Source organism: Mobula birostris, chromosome 6, assembly GCF_030028105.1.
Source record: "Mobula birostris isolate sMobBir1 chromosome 6, sMobBir1.hap1, whole genome shotgun sequence".
Taxonomy (NCBI): Eukaryota; Metazoa; Chordata; class Chondrichthyes; order Myliobatiformes; family Myliobatidae; genus Mobula; species Mobula birostris.
In genome coordinates, this window is record NC_092375.1 from 130205420 (window position 1) to 130216055 (window position 10636).

The window sequence follows — 10636 nt, forward strand, 5'->3', positions numbered from 1 at the left end:
AGTTAACACCAAAATACTGCAGTGTCAAGACTTCTAGAGCTTGTGAGTGTGTCAGTGCTTGTTGTACACCTTGAATGAAAAGGCTCAAACAGCTGTGCTTTTTTTCAAGGCTCCATTTATGAGGTAAGGAAAGGAAGAATGTGTCAGAGAACTTGACAAATCATATGAAGTTTTGAAACCCCACTTTGCCTTTAGGTGTATGGGAACCACTTGGCAGTGATTTCTGTAGTTAGCTCCTTTTTCAAGGCTGATCTTGGGTTCCCTTGACACCCAGCTTCAGACAATGTGGCTCGTACATTTTCCCATGCCCACAAGGAAATGAAGGTTCATGTCAGTGAAGCAGTGGACAAATTCCTTCCATTTTGTGCTGTGTTCCTTACAACAACTTCACCATAAAATGCCACAGCTGGAGTCCTGAGATCCATTGCACATGAGTGGATTGACAACTGCAAAATATTGATTAACCAATCATTGATAACCAGATACTACCAAGGAAAATAAAATTCTGTGCACTTGGAGGCTCTAATTATATTTATCAGGTCCTAGATGTAAAAACATATAGCTACATAGCATAGGTTTTACACCTCCTTTTAGGAGTATCTTGAATTTGTAGGCCATCAACTTTTGGATGAAGCATTAAATTAAAACCCCGTTTGCCATCACTATAGGTGCTGACTCACCTATTTCTGCATTTTATCTGGGGGACACAAATAAAATGTTAAATTACTATTCAATCTAATTTCATTTTAGGTCCTTCAAAGCAGCTGATCGTTCAACTGATGTCAATTAGACCCGAGCGCTGGGCCCGAGTGGAATCATCAGACACAGTGGGTTAGCTGGATACTCTCTCATCTCCGACGCAGAAGGCTGCTGGATTGTGTTTTACTGCAGAGGCTCGAACACAAAAAGGCATGCTGCACTATCAGCAGTGATGTCATTACATGGTTTCCACTTCTCCATTAGCTGGATGCAAAACCAATTATGGGAAGAGGAGTTTTTGCTGATTTCTTGTTTAATATCCCCTTGTCACAATATTAAAAAAAGATGATGTACTCATGATGTGCTGATGCAGAAACGTGTATACTTGTGGTTACCTCAAGATACCGCATAAAGCTCATGGTCTACCAGGCACCGTTGATCCCTGCCCTCCAATATGCTTCTGAGACCAGAACTGTCTACATCTGGCAGCTTAAAGCACTGGAATATACATGGTGTCTGCAAAATCTTTCAAGTACACGAGTAGGAAAGGAGATCCAACATCTCCCAGATCAACATTCCCCTGCAGTAAAGACTTTGTTGCTCTCTGTCAGCTAACCAGGCTACCCATCCTCCCTAAAACCAGACTGATGAAGAACATTCTTGCAGGAGATCACCAGATGAACAGTGAAAAGGATTCAAGATTGTGCTGAATGCGGCCATGAAGAGTACAATGAACCCCCTTGACTCCCTTGAATCCCCAGCCCTTGGACAGTTAAAGTAAAGAGGGAGCATTTGGGGTGGTATTGAGAACCTTGAGGCTGCATATTGGAAACACGCAGAAGCCTTCAGCAGATGGTGCTCGAAATAGAGCATCTCAGAAAACTGTCCATCTGCTTAACCTATCAGCTAACAACCACCTCAAGGCTCTGCAATTCCCATATTGGCTTCATTAGCCTCAGGGACAGAGGAGAAGAAGAAGGTGACAAAGTACTTCACTGTCTCGAAGGATATGGTCAAACCAATATTCAGCATCCTGGGGTGAAGTCTGAAATTGGATGCCCCATGTCTGCAGGTCTGAGAGCCTGGGGACAAGGAGTGGAAGTCAGGTGGCAGCCTGTTCTGAGGTGGAAAGGGGCTTGTTCTGCTATTATTGTCTTGTCTTGTTTTGTTGTTGTTGTTGTTGTTTGTTGTGGACATGCTATATTGGTGCTGGTATGTGCGATGACACTTACAGGCTGCCCTGAGCACATCCTCAGAGGTGCTGGTTGTTAACGCAAGCGATGCATTTCATTGTATGCTTTGTTGTGCGCGTGATAAATTATCCGAATCTCCTGAAGTTATGCAAGTTGCTACAAAAATGAAAATTCTTTCCTTTCACTGAGCTTCTCATTCCCCAGTAGCCTGACAAGTTTATAAAGCTTTATTACAGAACGTTAGGACTCATACATATTTGTGATGTCTTCCTTTAGCCATTATGGTGGTAAATATGTTCATTGTAATCTTACAGATAAAAGGCTTCAACAGGAATTATGCCTGGAAAGGGGAACAGACTTATCATTACAATAGATATTACACTATTTTTAAACATTCTTACTCTAGCTTCCTTAACAGTAATTATTTGTCTCTTGATTAAAGAAACACTGGGTGGAAAACAGTAAATGAGTACCGAGTATGATTGCCTTCCTGAAACAGGAAAAGGCTATTTTAGCAACTCAACTTGCTGATCCATACCTGATCTCTATTTTTCCCTTTCTTTCCAGTCCCAATGAAGGGTCTTGGCTCAAACGTACTGCCGCTGCAAATTAACAAATCTCACAACAAATGCCAGTGATATAACCTGATTCTGATTCTATCTGTTCCTCTCCATCGATGATGCCTGACCTACAGAGTTCCCCCAGCATTTTGTGTGTTTTGCTCTGGATTTTCAGCATCTGTGATTAACCCCCTTGATTTAATTTGTGTGGGCACGTGGCCAAGTGGTTAAGGCATTCGACTAGCAACCTGAAGGTCGTGAATTCGAGCCCCAGCCAAGGCAACGTGTTGTGTCCTTGAACAAGGCACTTAACCACACAGTGCTCTGCAACGACACCGGTGCCAAGCTGTATCGGCCCTTGCCCTTCCCTTGGACAACATCGGTGTTGTGGAGAGGGGAGACTTGCAGCATGGGCAACGGTCGTCTTCCATACAACCTTGCCCAGGCCTGTGGCCTGGAGAGTGAAGACTTTCCAGGTGCAGATCCAAGGTCTCGCAAGACTAATGGATGCCTTAATTTAATTTAATTTGTACCTCTACACTTACCTAATGAAGTTCTAGCAACCACACTTCTGAAACTAACTCTTAGCGCCTTTTTTGCAGGACAGGGTTCCAGATTTCCAATACTCTCTGTATGAAGAATTACTCTGATAAAGGTGAGTGCCATTTTTAAGATTACATCTCATTTCTGGTCATTCTCATTCCAGAGGAAATAGTTCCTGACAATTGTATTAAATTATTCTTTGAGTATTTTCAACAGTTTCAGTTTTCCAACGATTGCATTTTTATTATATTTTTATTTTTGTCCTGAAGCCAAGTTCACAGGAAAGAATTTAGATTTGGTCCAATCAGAGTTTTGCACAGTGCAGCAGAGGCAGAGCTTCCCCTTCATTTTCTAGCCCTTTGAGAAGGTTACAATAGCTTTTTCAATTATTTTTAGACAGAGGTAAAGATTAGCTTGATTTGTTCAATGTACATTAAAACATTGAAACTTAACAGTGAATTGTGTCGTTTTTGTCAAATCAAATCAATGAGGATTGTGCTGGGCAGTCCACAGGTATTGCCAACATACCATGCCTACAGCTCTCTAGCCCTAACCCATACAGCTTGGGAATGTGGAAGGAAACCAGAGCACCAGAGGAGAGACGTGTGGTCATGGGAAGTATGTACAAATTGCTTACAGGCAGTGGTGGGAATTGAACCCTGATCGATCATCACTAGCACTGTAACAGCCTAATGGTGACCACTACGCTACCATGTTAACTATTCAAGTTCTGAAATATTTATCTACTTCTGCACAAAGAGGAAACATGCAAAGATAAACTGTATATTAGTGCTTTTGTTAAATGTCCATGCATGGATCCAACTCAGAAATTCCATTCAAAAACATGGAAGTATTGTCAGGGAATATTAAACAAAGAAACTTGATTCTGCCTCACTTGACGTTCATATAGTGCACACTCTTGTAGGTCAAATTTAAGATCAGTAGCTATTGGCAAACAACTCTAGATGACATCATTAATATCCCACATCAGGGAGACGACACCCATGTATTGTATAGACTACTACATTATTCAATCACCCAAGTATATTTTTCTCTTAAAATAGTGCTAAGTAGACTCGTGCTGCAAATAGATATTCTGTTATCAGATGAACAAGCTGGATTTAGATATAGAAGTATAATGGAACATTCCTTTATCTTCAGAATCATGTAAGGAAAAGAAAAACTTTAAAAAACTCTACTGTAATTTCAAATACTCAAAAAGTTTTGGATCATACAAAAGCACCTTTACTGACAATAAAGAGCATGAAGTCCGCTATTGATATTTGGGAACTCTGCAAAACAAAAATGAATAGTGAAGACTTACAGGATGATATTCTGGTGTGGGAATCATGACCAGTGAAATGATGTCAAAGCAGCTTTCTCTTACCATGCATACTTCATTCATACCTGGAAGAGATTGTATCAAGTATCTTTGAATCTAATTATTCCAATCTTTTCCTGTCCTACTGAGTGGCATCTGCCCCATCTGTGGAAAAGCCTGCAGTTACCACATTGGCCTCATCAACCTCCTCAGAAGAAGGGTAGAATAGAAGCAGGCCGTCATCAATCCCAAGGGACTGTTTAGAAGAAGGTAGGAAAAGTGGATGGACTCACCTGGCAGCGACTCGTTTACTAAATATATTTCACTTTTGTCAAATATATTTCACTTTTGTTAATGCATCCTCTCTTCCATTTCACACTTATTCCTCCGCTATCCCTGCAGCACAAAGAGAATTGCTTTGCAGAGTGAGGTTGCTAGGCAACTTATTCACCAGACCTTCGTGAATAACTGAGCAACTTGAGCAATAAAGAGATTGTGCAGGGTGACCTCAGTTGACCTTTTCTTCTGCATATCTATTCTTTTATCATATTGGCAGTGCACACATCTCTGCAGTGGACATGGATTCACATCCCAACCCAAGATACCACAGTCTGTTAAACCATGGCTCTGTCTACAGGTGGTCAATTAAGATCTTGTGCAACTATTTCGAGGAACATTGGAGGTATTTTCCCAGTATCGTGGTCACTTTTTATCTCCAGTCAACTTCATATTTAAAGTGGACACATTTTTGAAAGGTATATCAGATTCTGATTTATTTATCACATGTACATTAAAACCTATCGTGAAGTGTGTTGTTTGCGTTAACAACAACCATGTAGCATGCCCACAATGTACTACACACCCATGTGCACGCGCGCACACACACACACCCCAACAGTAGTGTACCGGTTTAGCATGACACTATCACAGCCTGGGCATCAGAGTTCAATTCCAGAGTCCTCTGTAAGCAAGTTTGTATGTTCCTTTTCCGTGTGCACGTTGGTTTCTTCCGGTTGCTCCAGTTTCCTCCCACAGTCCAAAGTCATGCCGCTTCGTAGGTTAATTGGTCATTGTAAATCATTACATGATTAGGCTAGGGTTAAAGGGGTGGTTTGTTGGTCGGCGAGCCTTGAAGGGCCGGGACTGCCTGTTCTGCGCTAAATCTCTAGATAAATAAACATAACAAGAAAACTACAGCAAAACAAGGCCTTATCCAACTTGCCCACTCTCTCATGCACACAGGCTGGCTTCTAACGACAGGGCAGGCTGTCTCCAGTCCTCGGCCCCTGGACACTCAGAGTCAAAGACATTGGGCCTCCAGTCCCTGACCCTGGCTCGCAGTCCTGACCTTCGGGCCTCAATCTCTGGAATCTCGGGTCACAACATGTCAGAACACCCTCCACATTGAGCCCACTATTTTATAAGGTTCACTCAGTGGCCACTTCCATAGGTATACCTGTTTGTTAATGCAAGTATCTAATCAGGCAATCGAGTAGCAGCGACTGACATGGTCAAGAGGGTCAGTTTGAGTATCTGCTGATCTCCTGGGGTTTTCACACACAACAATTTCTAGAGTTTACAGAGAATGGTGCGAAAAACCAAAAAACATCCAATATGCGGCAATCCTGTCAGTGAAAGCGCCTTGTTAATGAGAGAGATCAGAGGAAAATGGCCAGACCTGTGCAAACTGACAGGAATGTGACAGTAACTCAAATAACCGTGTGCAGAAGGGCATCTCGGAATGCACAATACATCTTGCCTTGAAGTGGATGGGCTACAGCAGCAGAAGACCACATTGGATTGAAAGGTGTACCAAATAAAGTAGCCACTGTGTGTATAAGAAAACTATTATCACACGTCTGATAACTGACAAAAGATGTGATCAGACATTACGTCTCACTCTTTGTATAGATGCAAAATAATGTTTTGAGAAGGACAGCACATCGAATACCAGTTCTTGCTCATCTGAAGCATTGTTTTCCAATCTGCAAACTATATCTGCAACCAAATATGAGGTTCCACAGTCACTGGACATTCCAAAGCACTTTATAGTTCACTGAGCATCTCTAAGTAAAAGTCACTGTTATAAATGAGGAAACACAACAGTTAATTTATGCTCAGCAATAACAATAATGGCCAGATTAATTGTCCTGATAATTTTGGATGGTTATTAATAAATATTGGCCATAGCAGCCTGTGATGAACTTTGTGATGGGAAGAGATTACTGGGAAAAGAGAGGAAAAGTTTCAAAGGTGTCCACAAAGCTTCCTTGCAAATATTGGAATATTCCCACTGACATCATTTTGTTCAGTTCTGCTTGCCTCATTATAAAAAGGATGTGGAAACTTAGAGAGGTGACAGATATCAGGATGCTACTATGGGTTGGAGAGCATGTTTTATGAAGCTAGGTTGAACAAGCTAGGGCTTCTTTATTTGGAGCAAAGGCGGATGAGCGGTGACTTGATCGAGGCGTACATGTGTTAAGAAATATAGATCGAGTGGACAATCAAGAACTGTTTCCCAGAACAGAATGGCTAATATAAGGGGACGTAACTTTAAGCAGTTTAGAGGGAAGTATAAAGGGGATGCCAAAGGTAGGATTTTTTACACAGACAAAGAATGTTAGGTGCATGGAATGTGCTGCCACGAATAGTGGTAGAGGCAAATATATTAAGGGTATTTAAGAGACTCTTAAATAGGCACATGGATGAAAGAAAAATGGATGGCTATGTGGAAGGGAAGGATTAGATTGATCTCGGAGTAGATTAAATGATCAGCCCAAGATTGGGCATTAAAGGACCTGTTCCATGCTGTATTCTTCTATGTCCTATGTTATTGGGATCTTCGGTCCATGACTGCTCACATTTAAGAAAGAACATTTGGACAGGGTTATACTGATGCAGGTATTTTTTTTCCCAGCCATCAGCAATTCCTTCCCTCCCCACAGATAGTACTCAACCTGGCAAGTTCCTCCAGCAGATTGTTTGTGGCATTTGGGTAGGTAAAGAGAACCATGGGTGGAGGCACCAGGAACACATGAAAACCTGAGGTTCATGGTGGGAAATGCCAAAATACCATAGAAATCCAGTCCAATTTAAATGGTCAGGGAAGAGAGAGAAAAAAATCAGGCAACAATTATTTGCATGTCTACCTAGAGTTAACATGGTAAAATGTCACAATGCACTTCATGGGATGCTTTCAGGCACCATGTTACTCTGAGCCACGTTAGTTTAAAGCAGGTGGTAGAGAGGTTGCGTTGAAGGGATTGATTTTAAGCAGCATTGTAAAGGAAACACAGATGGAGAGGTTTAGCAGGGAATTCCAAAGCTTTGTACCTAGGTAACTGAAAACACAGCTGCCAATGGTAGGGCAAGGTAAATGGGAGGCACAGCGGAGGTCAGGGCTGGACAAACAGTAGGATCTCAGAGGGTGGTAGGGCTGGAGTGGTAACAGTGATAGGGAAAAGTGAGGGCAGCGGGCAGTTTGAACTGGAGCATGAGAACTGTAAATTCAATGCGAAGAAGGATGGTAAGTCATCAAATGTTTTACAGGCTGCTGATTCACTGCTGCTGGAATTTTCGTTCCCATTATTGGAGCCTTCAAATGTATCTGTGTTTTTAATGCTGAGCACATCAGGTACAGTCAATAATCTGACAGCCTTCAAACATTGATGGCAATGCCACTGAGAAGAACAATCCATTCTGTGTAAAATATAATCTTTCTTCAGGGCTTTCCGTTGTCTTTGATTAGACTGAACTGCTGGATGAGTGATTAAATGAGCCGTGATACAAAGAATTTGCAAATTGGCAGTTTTAATCCCCAGTTTATGGAAATTATGATTTGAGCATAACATTTCCCGATAAATGAGTTATGGATTTATCTCGGGACTTGACTGCTTTAGGATATCAGACACTGTGCATTTAGAATCTAATTTGAAATAAATCGGGAGAAGCTTTCTCATATCCTGAGTGTGTTATGATATAGTTCAAAACCTGTCTTTGAATTCCATTCTCACCACACAGAATGTGCTGTTCAGAGCTGGTTAAGGAAAAACCTATTTAGACCAAGAAGATTGGGAAATACTGATTTTAATCACTGCCCTCTGCTAAATTAAACATAGAACAGTATAGCAGAGAAACAAGCACTTCAGACCACAATGTTTGTGCCAATTGAATTAATCCCACCTGCCTGCACTTGGCCTGTATTCCCACCTCTTCCCATTCCCAAATATTTCATGTGCACATCTAAATATCTCTTAAACTGCCATTTCTGTTAAGTAGTCTTGCCCCATTTTTGTAGAGCAGGAGATAATTGATATTTCTATAGTTTTTTTTAAATCACAACCTTACGAAATCAGAAATTTGGTTACTGAAGACATTTGATATATATTCATTGTTACACTGTGGATATTTTAATCACACCACCGGAAGCATTTAATTGGCGGTGGGAGTAGACAATTATACACCCAACCAAAAACTGCAAAGACCACAAGATTGACATTAGATATTCGTTTAAAAGTAAATGTTTGACTAGGACCATGAGACCTTCATTCAAATGATTGGCATGCATCTATTACTGCCAGCAGAAACAACCAAAAAGAAACTAACTCTGTTTTCACCTTTGCCACATTGTAGTACTCAATGGGGCGACATGGTAGTGTTGTGTTTAGTGTTCCAAGTAAGTTTATTATCAAAGTACATATAGTACAAGAAACACAATAGAATCAATGAAAGACTGCACCCAACGGGATGGACAAACAACCAATGTGCAAAAAAAAACCCCCAACAAAATGCAAATACAAAAAAAAAAAATAGTAGCAATAAGCAATAAGTATTGAGAGCATGAGTTTAGAGTCCTTGAAAGAGAGTCCATAGGTTGTGGGAACAGTTCAGTGATGGGCAAGTGAAGCTATCCCCTCTAGTTTAAAAGCTTGATGGTTGAGGGTTAATAGCTGCTCCTGAACCTGGTGGTGTGGGTCTTGAGGCTTCTGTACCTTCTTTCTGATCACAGCAGTGAGAAAAGAGCATGGTCTGTGTGCTGAGGGTCCTTGATGATGGATGCTGATTTCCTGTGACAGCCCTGTTACACGTTTTCTGCGTAATGCTATTACAGCACCAGCAATCAGCAATTGGGATTCAATTCCGTCGCTGTCTGTAAAGAGTTTGTACATTTTCCCCATGTCTGCATGGGTTTCCTCCAGGTGCTCCGGTTTCCTCCCACATTCCAAAAGATGTACCATTTAGGGTTAGTAAGTTCTGGCATGCCATGTTGGTGCCGGAAGCATGGCGACAGTTGTGGCTGATCCTGGCACATATTCAGACTGTTGGTCATTGACACAAATGATACATTTCTGTGTATGTTTCAATGTTTATAAAGAATCTTTTATCTTCTTTATAAAATCTGTTTGGGCCTAGCTTCCCATTCAAATCATGTACACAGATGGTGACTTGAAACCAAGATTTACTCAAAATTCCCAGCAGAGCAATCCCATCAGTTCTACGTCCCTCTCATTTCCTTGTAACCTCTACATTATCCTCTCTCACATGTCCATGTACTCCCCTTTGATTCTTTTTGCCACCCACCTGCACAGCAGCCAGCTTATTTACTAATGTGTCTTTTGGAAGTAGGAGGAACAACAACACAACATGGAAAAATGCCTTTTGGCCCATCGAGTCCACACTGTCCATCAACCAGCTGTTTCCATTAATCCTATTTTGTGCTCCCCACATTCCCATCAGTTCAAAGTTCAGAGTAAATTTATTAAGGTACATATATGTCACCATATACAACTCTGAGATTCACTTTCTTGCAGGTATTCACAGTAAATACAAAGAAACACAATAAGCCTGCAAAGCATTGCTGTGTTTCACCAGCACCATCATGATGATTCCCTCTTAGTGACAAATTAACTACCAACACGCATGTCTTTGGAATGCAGGAGGACCCAGGGTCACATGGAGAATGTGTGGACTCCACACCAGCAGTGCCCAAAGTCGGGATAGAACTGGGTTCATTTGGAGCCACAAGGCGCAGTTCTATTGGTGACCTTTTCAGTAGCTCAGTATGTCTGGTCCTTAAGGCTGTTATAGCCAGGGGTGGTAATGGGGACAAGCTCCTACCACCTATTAAATGCTCCCAATGGTGTGCGTCTCAAATAGCCTCTGACAACCAAGTCCAGCTCCTGGCCTTCACATGTGGCTTAGCTACTAAGCCCGGCAGAACCGTTTCTTCTGATAAGAGAAGGGGCAAAGGCAGGTTACTGGCACCTTAAAACCAGTTGCTTTGGGTAGATGGGGTTCATCAGCCGTGGTTGGCAGCT